The sequence below is a fragment of the Falco biarmicus genome, chromosome 15 (genome assembly GCF_023638135.1).
Source record: "Falco biarmicus isolate bFalBia1 chromosome 15, bFalBia1.pri, whole genome shotgun sequence".
Lineage (NCBI taxonomy): Eukaryota > Metazoa > Chordata > Aves > Falconiformes > Falconidae > Falco > Falco biarmicus.
The window spans coordinates 8,491,466-8,504,185 of record NC_079302.1 but is presented as its reverse complement, the minus strand read 5'-3'; positions in this window follow the sequence as shown (position 1 = coordinate 8,504,185).

Genomic DNA, 12,720 nt, shown 5'->3' with positions numbered 1-12,720 from the left:
TAAGTGATCCTAATCTACTTTGCAATCATGTTCAAAGCCTCTTTATTTTCACTGAAAGGATTGTTTTGTTTAGAAGAATTCTTACTAATGTGCAAAATTGCCCTTAGTTAAATCCATTGTAGGAGCTGAAAAGGAGTGCAAGTATAAACCTTCACAGCTGTAGTACAGATAGCTACTGTGGATGTAGCTTATACTTCTCATTTTTCACATGCAGCATATGCTTGGAGATGAACAGATGCAACTAGTTTAATGGGGCAAATAACATGCATTTTATCTTCATGGCTCCAGATCTGGAGAGTGCACTCCCCCTTTACCTATGCTTAATATGACTTCAGATACATGCGAATAGCTGTGGCAGAATATTGACCTGGTTTAGTTTAAGCTAGAAAACAAAGGTTGCATGGCCTTCCTTTTTGGAGTTCATGAAAATAGGCAGTATGTGGTGTACAGGTGGCAGCAAAAATGCAGCCTTCAGTGTTTTAACTGGACTCAGACTGCTGATGCAGAGGGAGGGCTTGGCATCTGAAGGTGCTCCCTGTAAGTATTGACTAGGGCTGGAGGCCGTGGCCTTAGCTGCTTGCTGGTCTGGGCCCCTGCCAAACCCTATCTGGCACCAGTAAAAGTATTTTCTATGCTGCTTTCTCCACTGACTCTCTGGCTGCATTGCTATGGGAAGATAAAGGCAATCCTGTCACTATGTGCAAAATGTTACCAGTCTGGAGATAAAATAAACAGCTGTACTGGACATGACATCTGCTATTTTCAGCATCCTACATATGAAATACTCTCCAAATATCCTGACGTGTGCCCACTTTCCCTGAAGTGATGTGCCTTCTTTGTTTTGTTCATCTGGAATGCTGGAGAACAAGCAGGTTTATTTTTTCAACATTGCTGCCCTTCTTCCTGCAGTCTAGCCATCACATACTGTTTCTACTGGTGCAAAGATAGAATATTGGCCTTTTCCTAACCCTGTCTGAGATATGGGGGACAGAGAAGTCCATATTTGAACTTCACACACTAACTGGGATTAACAGCAAAAAATTATACAAAACAGCATAGGACAAATTCAGTGTTCTCTTCTTGTGGGGTTATGGGCTGATTTCAGTGGTGCTTCTCTGGATTATTTGTAACAACAGCTGACAACTGAATCTGATCCCAGCTTCCTTCTCCTAAATCAAGATCTGTACTTTCATATGGGAAGAGGGTAATGGATATGGATATGTTTACTAAAGCCATGGATAAGGGATGTTAAGTCCTAAGGAACTTGAGAAGAACAGGTAATTAGAATAATTTTTTTAGCCAACTATTGGTCTAAACAATCAGATTTTTCAGGGGTGTTTTGGGTTTAGGTTTTGTTTTGTTTTTGTTCTTGATTAGGAGCTGGTAACAGTGGAATACTTGAATGCAAAAAATGTTTTCTTGGCTGAAGTCCAAACATACATCTCTAAAAAGTTATATTTTTCTCTCTCTCATTTTGTCGTCTTTGCCTTTCCTGTTATTGATGCACATAATAAAACACTACAAAAAAAGACAAATCCACCCAAAAGGTCAAAATCAATGATCCTTTTACAGATGGCACCTTTGGGAATCCTGGGTACTTTACCATCAGCTTGTGTTTGAGACTGTTACTTGAATACTTGTTTTTTGATGACAAAAATCAATGACTTCTTTAAAGAAGACGCCCTTGGGGCTAGAGGGATGCAGACTTTGAAATGTTTACTAGTCTGTTTCTGACTCTGAAAGACTAATAAACATATTTATAAGTTTATGAGCTCCTATTTAATTTTATGGATTGGAAATGGTGTATGGTTTCAACAAGAATATTTAAGCTAATATGCCCCAATGAGACACATTCTGGATCACTTTGCAAATTTGCGTAGAAACTCTGATCCAAAACTGGTTGAAATCAACAGATATATTTACATTAGGTTTACATTTATCCCTGTGAAAAAGCCACTGAAGGTATTTCAGTTACCTTGTTGATGAGTTTGATCTAATGGCCAAATACTAAATCAATTCTCAAAATAAAAAGATAGAAAACCCACTCACATAAAGGTAAGAAATCTACTGCTCTCAGCAGATTATTTCCTTTATTTTTATATACAAATATGTGTTTATTGTTACTGTGAGCTGCAGAAAGCATTTGCTTTTTAGAAAACAGACATGTGTTTTACCTTATTTCTTTGCTGCTAATTTAGCATTACATTTATTTATGGTACCATAATTTACTTTGACACCAGGACTGATACTCCTTGATTTTACTGACTGAGCAGGCTCTTGTAACTTAATAGGACACTTGATCTGGATATCCTGTGATGTGGTGTTGAGGCTTTGGTGCTGGAGTCTGGACAATCAGTTTTCTCACCAGCTGTGCAGATACAGCCTTTGCCAGGATTTTTTTCCCCCCCTTCCCCTCACCCCCAGTCAAAGATTTACAGTTGTTGTAGTCTTGTGTTTTGCAAGTTGGTTTCCGGGGAATCAGCCACAGAAATTACTTTTGAAATAGACTGGCAGTGTATAGTAGCCTTGCAGTAATTAGAAAAACTAATTTGTATTCATTTTCCTTTGACTCTAGATCTAATCAGTAAATAAAGTGACATAAAATGTCAACCCTAACCAAACAAATGCTTTGAAAAGATAGTTGTAGATAACGTCATTTATGAATTAAAACATGGAGCATGCATGACATTGTAAGACTTACTGTATTAGCTATTCCTTCCCATCTCTTACTAATCTTGGTTTAAGTTTACTGATTTCAGCCTCATAAATCAGTATTATCCTGGTATGTAGAACGTCATCCCATTCTTAAGACAGCAAAAATGCTTTGCTCTTGAGGACTGTGGGGAGAACTGCTGGATGATTGCTTCTGTGCCACAGCTCTGTGCAGAGACATATTAAAGCCTGGAATGCCTCTGGAAAAAACTTGGCTGCAGTAGAAATGGTTGGTGCATGGGATCCCATCACCTCCGTGCAGAGCTGTGCAACATGAAGTAGTGTAGACATGAGGTTTGGGACTGTTCCTATGAGAACGGTTTGTACATACATGCAGAGTAAGGACTACCCTTGTGCTCTCTCTCATATTGTACTGACCCACAGTAGGCTGACTTGTAGTGAACAAGCCCTCGCTTTTGTCCCCGAGCTAAATGGAATCTGTGTTTTCCTGATCAAAGTCATGCTGACATCACTCCCAACTGTATCTGTGGCCATTTATTTTTCTTTCTGTTTTTTACAGGTCAAGTTCCTCATTCTCATTTTGTTTTATTTTCCCAAATATGCATTGAAAATGGTAAAACTTTCTTCTCTCAGATTTTGGCCATTTAAAGGATATCTTCTTTCATTCTCAGACTTTCATTGATTGGAGATCACATGTACAATGGTGGTAAGGCTGATCATGGAAAAGGTGAATGTCACGAGAATGGGATAGCTTCATCTGTCTGCAGGATGGGACAAGCAGAAGGGATATTTGCAATAGCTGTACTTACTCTTGTCTAGGTATCTGATGCTGGTAACAGTCCAAGGATGCTTGGAGGATGCTGGGCTCAAAGGAATTTCAGATCCTTGGCTGGCTTTATGATACTAAGTTATGACTGTGGCTTCATATCATTCCCCAGCTTCATAGCCATGACTGAACTGCCTGCCTTGTACTGCCTGAATCCTTCCATGGGTCAGAGAGTTTTCATATGCAGATGAGAGAGTACACAAGGGAGAAAAGTACTTCTGTAATTTTTAGCTCTTGAACTTGTCTGAGGGTTTCACCATTTCGATAAAAGGATTCTTTTCATAATAAGTGTGACACTGCTTCTGTGAATTAACTCTTTCTCCCCTAGGAAAGGGAATCGAGTTGTATAATCAGAAGCAATTGCCTCATGATGTTGGCATCCTTTTTAGCTCACAATATTCTTATATCCAAATTAGAACTATATAATCTAATTGGGTGGACAACTAGATGGGTAAAAAACTGTGTGGATGATCATGCTCAGAGCATAGTGGTTAATATGTCATGTGTTAACCCTGATGCTCATGACAAGTGAAGTACAGCAAGTGGCTTAGTGATAGAACGTAGTCTTGCCAGATTTGTGGATGACACCAGATTGGAAGGGGTGATATTTGGTACATTAGAAGATAGAAGCCCCTCAACTGTTCAAGGGACCTATTCAGGCTGGATGAATGAGCCAACAGGGACCTTACAAAATTCAGAGAGTACAAATGCAACAGCCTGTACTTTGGAAGGAATAATCCTTTATAACAACAAAGACTGGGGACTGGGTGCCTGGGATCAGCTCTGCTGAGAAAGACCTGGAGTCTGGCAGACAGCAAGCTGAACAAGAACTAGCAGAGTCCTGTCAGCGAAGGCAGCCAACATTGGGCTGGGCTGTATTAACAGGAGCATAGCCATTAGACTGAGTAGAGCAATCGTCTTCCTCTGCTCAGCCCTTGAGAGACTGCATCTAGAATAATGTGTTTAGTTTTGGGTCCCTCTATCAAGAAAGACATCACTAAACTGTTGCAAGTTCAACAGAGAGCCACCAAGTTGTTCAGGGGCTGGAGCACTTGCTCTGCGAGTAAAGGCTGAACACACTAGGCCTGGAGAGGAAAAGGCATCTAGGGGAGCTAAGAGCAACCTCCTAATACCTACAAGAAGATTGTCCAGAAGATAAAACTAGGCTGTTAACAGTACTGTGTGTTGAAATGCATGCCAAGAGACAATGGACATAAATTGAAACAAGAATTGAGAATTGATATACAGAGATATCTTTTCACCAGGATGGCAATTAAACATCAGGACAAGTTGTCCAGTCTCCATCCTTGGGAGTTTTCAGGACCTGAACAAATAAAACCCAGAGCAAACTGATCAGATCTCAGCTGACCCTGCTTTAAGCAGGAAGTTAGACTACAGATCTCCTTAGGTCTCTTCTATATGATTCCTGAGATTCTCCACATGGCAATATAAATCTGTGTTGTTGTAGCTATGTATGTAGTAATAATCGCCATCCAAGTTTGCTTTGGTTATTTTCTTCCATTTTCTGTAACAAGACTTTGTTTTGGGCTGCTACAGTTTTATAGAGCTGAAATTTGAGAAGCATTTATTAATTACCTATACAACTTCAGTTATCTGGAAGGAAGGCTAGAGCAAATATATTTTTGTACTTCTAGTAAAATGCCCTGTGTCCTTTGGGTGATGGAGGGGGCAGTAACTCGGAGAACCCTGCTGATGTCAAGTTACTGTTTGATGCAAGGAGGAGGAGAAGAGCCTGTCTTCAAACTCCTGCTTGGTTTAAAGTCCATTAGTGTGGAGTTTTACTTTCACATTCATATTAAGATGTGAAATTATCATTTTCTTGAAAGACTTTGCTAAAAGTCTTAGTTTTAAAGATTTTGCAACTGAGGCAGTATTTTGTTGGATTTTTTTTTCTTATTTACTATACCAAAGGAAAAAATATACTGATACTACTTGAGCAGTTGACAACTCTGATGCTATTTTACCTTAAAGAGGAACAATTGGTTGAACTTACTTAATGTTGGAGAGACATGAATCCCAATAAGGCCATGAATACATTTATTATTAATTTTATTCTCATTCATTTTTAATTTTCTGTCAGACAGAATCAAAGGCTGAATTGGTGACTTCAGTGTTTTCTACCTTGCTGTATTGGCTTCAAAAGTCCTTTAATAAGGCAATTATTTATTCTGGACATCACTGGGAAATCAAAGGTGAAGAAATCAGGGCTATCTAAACCCTGTAGTGCATTAATTCAAATAGCACTCACATTGTTGGATAGAGCTCATGCCTCTGGTTCTTTAATGTTGCCTGGTTTGGTACTTGTTTCATTTTAAAATTAACTGGAATATGTAGAACGGAGAGTGAAGGGAAACCACAAAAGGATTTAGCTTATAGAAGCAACAATTACTGGTATCAGCAGGGGTTCTGGTTTCTGGATTGAGAGTAGGCTGGTTCATCATACTGAGAGGAGGCAAGCAGAATATCTTTGAGAAGGATTTAATGCGTGCCCACAAGGCTTTTATTAGGAAGTTGTGCTATAGTAGTGGCTATATATGCCTGTTATCTCCTGGAAACAAGTAGATCTGACTTCACTGCAATTCTCTCATCTCTAAGGCATCATACTTCACTGAAGTCAGTGAAAAAACTTGCATACATTTTACTGCATCAGGTTTTCCAATAGACTATGAAAAGTTTATCTGACTTTAGTGCATAGTTGATATTTCTATTTTTGTTTTTTTCAAGTGACCAGAAGGCAGGGAAAACAAGGCACTGGTAAAGACATGTATGTATGTGTGATTGAGGAGGAGTTACCTGTGCAAAGACAGCCACAAGGTAGAAAAGCTGAATTGGTTTTCATTTAAGAAACCTTGGTTTTACCTGTACAGATTTCCATGTCTAGTACATGTGTGAAACACTTCAGCTCCGTATAGTTTGCTTTTTGTACATTATTGATAGGTTTCCACCACAATTAGGAGGCAGTGTTTATTCCATTTTCAGGAATTATATAAAAACCTCTTGTTATTCACACCGCTTTGCTATCAGGATGTTACTGCAGTCTCTTTACTACTTTGGATTTGCTCGTTCTTCAGAAATTTGGCCTTCTATGAAGTTGATGGAACAAGAACTGAAAAGGAGACAACATATCAAACCTGACATTTAAAGGTTCACACCTTCAATGTACTAAGCAGATAGTCTAAAGAAAAGTTACAGAATTTTCTTGTTTCCTGAGTTTTTCCTGCAGACCTCTTTGACACTAAACTGCTTTACTGCAACATGATGTAGTTTAAATATGATTTAATATTCCACGCAGAGCAGGTAACACTTTGCTCTAATGCTCTGTGTTAAGCAAAGCAACAACAGGCTATTTGAAAACATTTAGCCATGTGCTCCTGAGGAAAAAAAGTCTCTGTTCTTCTCTGTCTAATCGTTCTGCTGATCAGAATGGTATCTTAAGAAAAAGGAATATTGTACAAGTTGCCATAAAGTTTTATAAGCCAATTATTACAGATATAATTGTCCAAGGTTATAGAGGTCTATAGATGTCTTATTTTCCATAGGCCAGTGCCCTTTTATGCTCCTCTTTTATAGTTAATGCAATGCCTCATTTAATAATTTAAAAATAATTTATTGGAGTTAAATTGCTTTTTTAGAAGGCATAATCTTATCATTCTCATTTTTATAAGAAACTCATTTTAATTTGTTTGCTGTGCCATTCTTACATGAATTTAGGAATTTAATGGAGTGAAAATTGAAGGCTGATGGCATCAATGAAATTATTAATTTGGTAACCGAAAGATTTATTTGGTTGATTTAGATGGAATTTTCAATACCCAATTATCTTTGGACTCTATTAAAGAATGAAGCCTCACCAAATAACAGTTCTCACTCAAAGTTCCCCAGGACGAATTGAAAAGGACATCTTCATTATTGCTATTGATGATAATGTGGAAATCACTTAATGTTAATAATCCTGAAGGACAGATAAAGGCTTATTTTTACCCTCAAGAAGCTAGGTTCCAAACCCTAAAAATGTTATCTTAGCAAATGAATATTACCTGCAGATAGTAGACTTAACCATGCAGAATATTTTAACAGTTTACTTTTATCTCTACAAAGTCCTATTAGAATAATTTAGTAGAAGGAAAATATCTTTCAGTCATGCAAATAAGTTTGTCTGATTTTTTCACCAAGGTGGCAATATAATAAAGAGACTATCTGCAAACCTAGATATGAGCATATCAAAGAAATATTTATTTTCTATTATATTGTGTAAGCCTTTATATTTAAGGTTTTGAAGAACTCTTCCATTAAAATCATTTTCACAGATTCAAATTATTTTTAAGAATTATTTTCATGGTACCCTTTGCCAATATAAACATTTATATATTCAACATGTATTGTTTCCTGAAGAGAAGCAAACACCAATATGACAGCATACCCCAGTGAAAGGGTCATAGTCTTTTGAAACTGTCCTAGCTGACAGTTATAATCTACAGAAGCATGTTTCCCAGTAGTTCTACAGTTGATAAATGCAAATGCAGAAGGAACTGCAAATGAAGCATTAATTGCTTTAAAGTTGGTGTCAGATGTTACAAGAGAATCTTAGTGATTTTCAAAGTCAAAAAGGAATGTATTCAAAGTCAAAGGAATGTATTCTCACACATGCTAAAAATATGGAGTATGAAACTACTTAACACCTAGAGATAGTCAAATACTAATACCAATAAACAGTGTGCGTTTAAGTGATCATTGCCAATTCATAGTCGTATTACATTGTTGTAATATCTGGACAATTAAAATTAGGTATTAAAATATTTCTTGGCAGCATAAGAATGGAAGCTTACTTTGGTCTCAGTTTTTTTGAGTGAAAGTTAGACAGTTTGGGGAAGAAAGTAAATTCCGTACAAAAGTTGGGTTCGCAGAGTGCCAGAGGTTAATTTCTTGAGACTTCCACTTTTGATCCTCACAGCATATGCTTTTCTAGTTAGGTAATATCAATTATATATGTCAGTTATGTGATTTTCTGTATTCAGATTTCATTTTTAAATGAGGAGATGAGAGATTTAATAATTTAAAATAGGCTTGAAAATAGTTAAATAACTCTTGCAAAAGGACATAAATATTTAAAGACAAACACAATGAATTGAGGTTTCTGCATTGGCTTGCTTCAAATTTGGCAATGTTCAAGTGTAGCAAACCATCAGCAAGCAGTGCAGTACATGGGTTACCCACAGAGCCAGTCCAGAGCCTTCATTCTCAGCAGCTTTTTACTTCTTACTCAGTCACTAACCAAAAAGGTTATCCTATGATTCTGCTTCTCCCTCCAGTGCTCTTATTTTCCTAACCTCTTTTCGTTTAGTGGAGACAGTTTTCTGTCATACTCAGGGTTTGTCTTCATACTGTAGTGTAGTTTGCCATGAGCAAGTTATGCCTGTGCTGAGAAACTGATCTGGCAATTTATGCCTAGGTTGGTCCATATCCTATTGATAGCAATATGCATTTTCCCATCAGTATCAATAGGCTTTGATTCAAGCTTTATAGACAAACAAGAAATTATACAGATGTGATTAGTACACAGTGAGATAATGTCTATATTGAAATTAATCCCCTTCTGTCTACAACGTTAGTAATACCAACAAGAATGGTTGAAGTAAAAGTGCATTTTGCTGAAGTGATCTAAGAAAGAATGAATGATATATACACATTTAAACTTTCAGCATTTTGCTGTTGGGTCCCAGCTCAGAGGGTAACTGAGTAAAAGCTGCATGTCTTGTTGCAGCTTTCAGCTCATGAATTTAGAGGTTATAGCTTAATCCCTGATGTAGAGCCCTCTACCTTTCTGTGCTATATATAATTTTTACAACTGGATACAGGTAATATTCTGTGGTCAGCAGACAGTCGGAACAGAACTGGAATGAAGACTGAAACACTTCTTAATGCTAGCAGACAACATCTCGGATCAAAGAGGGCATCATTTCTAGGGTAAGGAGAAGAATAGGTGCTGTCTATAGTATATCTGACCTTTGTGTAAAAGCCTTCAGCTTCTTGTAGTTCCATTCTGTCAAAGTATCACAGGGGAAAATAGGCATATGACTTGATGAGTGAAACTGAAGAAGAAAATATTCTACATTTTAGTCATGTGGTAGTTATGAAGCAATTCACATAACATTTTTCTCCCTAAATATTATGTGAATTTTTGATGGATTCTGTAACTCTTGTTAGACTGTTAAAGCTGTTCAGGTATGAGTAGAAGGGGTACAATTCCTCTTCCTTTTGCCTTACCTTGGTAATTTAAAGCCATTTACGAAACCTTTTACACTACAGTTGAAAAGCTGCCTCTGTTCCATCATCAACAAAACATCACTTGTAATTATTTTTACCACTTTGTACAATAAAGAAGAATGCCTAGAACTGTATCCCAAACCAGAAATCAAGCTCAATTCATTTAATTATCAACAACAGAAAGCGATTCCAGCTTCTCAGAGAGCTCTGATACAGGCATAATTAGCTCATTTAACCTCAAAGAAATAATTAGCCAACATGAGAGGATGAGAAAGAGAAGTTAAAATGCCACAGCAGTATATTATCCCCTTTTTCTAACAAAACTATTATCACAGGGGAGGAGGGCTGTATGATACTGGCTTGCCAAGTTTTTTAGCATAACAAAGTGTTAAGGTAGAAACAGAAGTAGAAAAGCTCCTCAGGTCCATCAGCTGTCTGAAGAACCACAGGTTCATTCAGACACTTTTCAATTCTGAGATGACTTTCTCTGTCTTTAGTGGCTGATACACATTCCTAAATCAGACCCCCAAGTAACTGTCCTACTAGCAATGTAAAGAATGAGACAACCGCAGAAGCCAACAAAAATCCAAGTGATGTAAAATTCAATTTCTAATCCTAGGTACGACTGATTTTTTTTTTAGCAGAAATGATGAAAAAGATTCAAATTGGAATTAGTTCCCTCTAGTTCAGGAACTTTGAGGCAAATAACTTCTTTATCTAGAACCTTTCTCAGCATGACTCTAGTAGGCTACTGCAGTGTCACTTCATAGAGGAATCTCAGGGAGTTCCTTCTTCTCCCCCCTTTCCTCTTACTCTTTAGAACATCTGGATTCCTATGGTACTGCTGCTCATGTAAGATGTCAAAGATCCTTTCTGAGATTTGGAAACCTCAGTGCAGGGAGTATTTTAACTTACAGTCAAAGTAGTTTGACCCTTAAAAATTCTTAACATTTAATCAATACAGCTACTGATTAATTACACTTTATTTAAACTAGATCAGCTAGAACTTTTGAATCCTTCCAGCCTTTCTAGTAATTCTGTATTCTTAAAATCTTATTCTGTACACATTCAACAGAAAAGTGGGATTAAAAGTGGACAAAATGTGCAAAAATTCAGAGCAAAACGTATTCAGCTGTTACCAATGAAAATTCTGTCTCTAGTACTGAAGCAAGAATTTTTCTTAAATATCTATGGAAATTAGAAGAGTGGCTGGTTATTTTTGCTATAATGAACATTCTAAAAGATTTTACTGTTTATTCTTGACAAGTTAAAAAGGATGCTCATTGTCTCAAACATCAGTCTGGGAAGGGTTTCAAAATGGTCTTAATGTCTTAAGCCTGCTCTTCACAGAGCTGGGAGTTCACAAGATACAGCCATAGGGTTTACCTGAGGAACTGTTAAAAGCGAGTGAGGCCTCCGTGTCAAGTTCCAGACAAGCAAGGTGCTTTGTAGTCATGGTAGAAATAAGTTAATAAAGTGCTGACAAAACCTTAGCTGTAGTATCATGAACTTTGCTGTTGTAAAAACACCAAGATTAACTAGAGGTGCGTGGATAATAAAACCTCCAAAGGAACAAATTGACTATGAATGTATAATTATGACTTTCTCAAGGATTTTAAACTGTGTGCATATTTCTTGTTTATATTTCACTCAAGCAGCTAAAGGACCATTGGCAGGATATTGTCAGTGTTTAAAGCTACAAAAATCTTTCAAACAACAGCCTGAGGCTTTTTGTGTAGTACATACTACTACTATTCAGTGAATATCAGTTTTACATGATGCAAACATTGTCAAAAATCAAATGGAACAAATAGGGAGAAACAACAGTCTTGAACAGAACTGCCATCCTATGCACTTGATGCAAGCCCACTGATACATGTGGGAGTTGGTTCATTCTTGAGAAGTATTTTAAGGCAGGTCAGATGTTACATTTGCCTGATCTTCTATATAGGACAGCGTAAAGGGGAAAGAAGTGCATGAGGGTTGTTGTTTTTTTTTTTTTTAATCTAAATACATCAGCATTTGGCATCAGCCTTGCAAAATGTAATTGGTGTTGAGTGCACCTGTTTGCCCATGCAAAACCATACATTCACAAATGCAAATTGGCTGAGCATGACATTCGCACAAGCAGAGAAAGTGTGAAGTGAAGCTTGCAAGTGTGAAATAGACGCTGCAAGCAGTTGCAGGGCTTCAGATGTGCAATTAAAGGGAGACTGATAATGTTTGCCACAATACAGCAACATTTATTACATTATATGTACTGTACAATCAGGTTCACATCTGATGTTGTTTGCCTATCGGGGATCAGATTTTTAATGTATTTCAGAATTTAACACAATGTGAATGCCTTGTGATTTTTACAGAAGCACTCAAGTATTTTTAACACCTAACATACCATCTAGCTTTAGGTACCTAAATACCTTGGCAGCTTTGACCCTAGGTCAGTTCATATATAAAGGAACTTCTGTAGCTAACCTTACCTTAAGGCCTTTGTCATTTTTTTTTTAAGTTCTGACTGTCGGATGTAACATTTTCATTAGCTAACCAACAAAGGGGCTATTCCTATAACAAAAGCATGGACAAATGTTGCTTCTACTTGAGAAGGGCATGTATTTCACAGGTGGCCACATGTCTCTAGCCTTTTTGTTGCAGCTGGTTGTTCTTTAGGGCATGCTTGTGAAATGTTAGAATGTTGGCGTCATGTTTATTTTTGATCTTCTTTATGAAAGGGCAGGAGGGGATAAAGGGCGAGGGCAAGAACAGATTATGATGTGCCTCAACAAACCAACAGGAAAGCCGTCTCTGATGGAAGAACACATTTCTCAAAGGAACGTGCTGCCCTTCAGAAAGAGCATCATGAGTATGAAAAATGATGTTACCATTAGTATTTCAACGATTGTAAATTATACATTGAAACATAGGGCTCATATTTAAGA